Source organism: Quercus suber, unplaced genomic scaffold, assembly GCF_002906115.3.
Source record: "Quercus suber isolate HL8 unplaced genomic scaffold, Cork oak 2.0 scaffold_545, whole genome shotgun sequence".
In the NCBI taxonomy this organism is placed as follows: domain Eukaryota; kingdom Viridiplantae; phylum Streptophyta; class Magnoliopsida; order Fagales; family Fagaceae; genus Quercus; species Quercus suber.
In genome coordinates, this window is record NW_027069993.1 from 14,177 (window position 1) to 16,387 (window position 2,211).

A 2,211-nucleotide genomic window follows, 5' to 3' on the forward strand; every position below is an offset into this window, starting at 1 on the left:
TCTAGCACCACGGTGCTAGGAATCCAGCATTCCCCAAAATGCCAGGTATTTCCGAGATCACATCATAATACATATCTTCCAACCATGGGGGTAGGTTGGCTTCCTCCACAAGTTGGCCGTAACCAACAAGGGCTGATACAGTAGAGCCAGTCCCACTTAATGGCCAATCATATAACATTTTCTATGGAAAGCCAGTAATTAACCCCTACTGGCAGAGTTCAAATCACCAGAGAACATAACCCAAAAACATTTCATACTTATACATCATACTAAAATTTCTTATTTTGCATAACATTCCATAATAAAAGCATTTCCATTGTTTTCTTCATCATGTTCGTGGAATTAGTAATAATATCAATATGCTTAAATCATATACATAAGGTTTTGAAAGCTCACGAACATATCTTTGTCTGATAATGCTTACATGCCATATCTCTAATCAAAAACATTTTAATGCATAATATACTTTAAAATAACCTCATGACTTACCAAATGCTCATATAACTTATCCCTTACCTGAAAGCAGAGGAATCGAGAGCCTAAAGTCGCAGGAGCTTAGACCTGGTGGCTGGTAACACCTAAACCAAAATCAAAACTAATTACTATCTAATATTTTCTTAACATAAACTTACACATTCATCTCAAAGCCTATCTCTTAGAACCAAGGAAATCCTAATCCCACCTCAAAGAGGTTTCCACAAATACAAAAAACATTCATCAGACAACATGATGTATTAAATCAGAGAGAAACCAATTCATAAAATTTATATATGATTCTAACATACCAAAAGATGAGCATATTAAATTATAGCTCAAAACACTCATGCTAACTTGAGAATTAAATCCACAAAGTCAGGTGTAGCATATGTTGTTCACTGCTCATTTCAGCAGAATATGCTCCATTTGTAAAATACAAACGGGCTATCCACACACATCCAATTGTTATGAAATTTTACATAACTACTCCCCTGTATGTCCAGTATAAACCATAAAAATTTCGAAGTCAAAGAATAAACCCATGATTTACTAAAAATCACACAAGACAGCATACTCAAATCTGTCCTGACAGAATTTCTTGCAACTTAAAAATTAAACCATTATTTTTATATTCATCCAAATGCTTTGAGACCACTTCCATATCAACCATACGTGTCTTAGGATTTATTAAAACTATCCTAGCATCCTAATTCACAAAATATGATTTAATACATAATTTTCTTGTGGTAAACATCAAATCTGTCACAGTGACAGCTTCAGTACATATTCTTACAAAATCATCAACAAATAGCAATAGGCCTTAATTTCATTTGGGTATTTTTATACCTATAATAAACATACTAAAATATGTTATTAAATATTCAATAAACCATAATATCATCAAACTTTCAAATCACTAAAACAGAATCATAATTCAGCCTATAAAATCAGGATAGAGGTTAAAGAAGTAGAAATAAACAAATGAAGTTTTGATTACATACCCCCAATAATTTGAAGCTGAAATTTTAGTGTTAAACCTTTAATTTCTTCTTTAGAGAGGGATATTTTATTTTGGTGAGAGAGGGAGGGCTGCCGTGTAAGAACAAAGGAAGAAGAGAGAAAGAAGAGCAAAGAAAGAGGAATAGAGAAAGAAGTAAAGGAGCTGGACTCTCTTGTCTGGTGCAACCAAGAAGATTAGATATGGGAGAAGACTTTTTGGGGCAGCAAAGTCAGATAAGGAGATTGGACTTGGGTGGAATACGTGTGATTCTAAGTGAATGTTCAATATGTGTGTAAAACACCCTTGAACGTTTAGACCCCAAATTACAAAATATCAATTCAAGCTTATTATCAAACAATTAATGTGCAGAACATGAACATAAGCCAAACACAGAATTGATAAGCAATCTAAGCCAAATATAATCACATCCACAACATAAAATAAATGGCAAAGATAAAGGAAGAGAGATGCAAACACAAGGATAACACTCAATGTGTTATCGAAGAGGAAACCGAAGCCCTCGGCATAAAACCTCTCTGCCACCCTCCAAGCGGTCAATAATCCACTAGAAAATGTAGTTCGGATACATGAACAGCAAAGGACCCTCCAAGCCTAATCTACCCAAGTACCTAAGCCCTCCAAGCTTTTTGCTCCAACGAGGTTGCGCCGAACTTTTTTTTTTTTCTAGTTTACCGGATTCCGCTATAACCCACTGCATTAACCAATAACCATTG

At 34.7% G+C, this 2,211-nt stretch overlaps 1 long non-coding RNA gene across 1 annotated transcript; it reads right to left on the bottom strand.

Moving 5' to 3' along the window:
• Positions 1-272: 272 nt before the first annotated feature.
• LOC136063596 (uncharacterized) lies at positions 273-1,687 on the bottom strand. Its single transcript, XR_010625230.1, has 2 exons — positions 1,479-1,687; positions 273-578 (listed from the first exon to the last, which is right to left on the bottom strand). It is a non-coding gene; the product is annotated as an uncharacterized LOC136063596 (long non-coding RNA).
• Between the last annotated feature and the right edge of the window lie 524 nt (positions 1,688-2,211).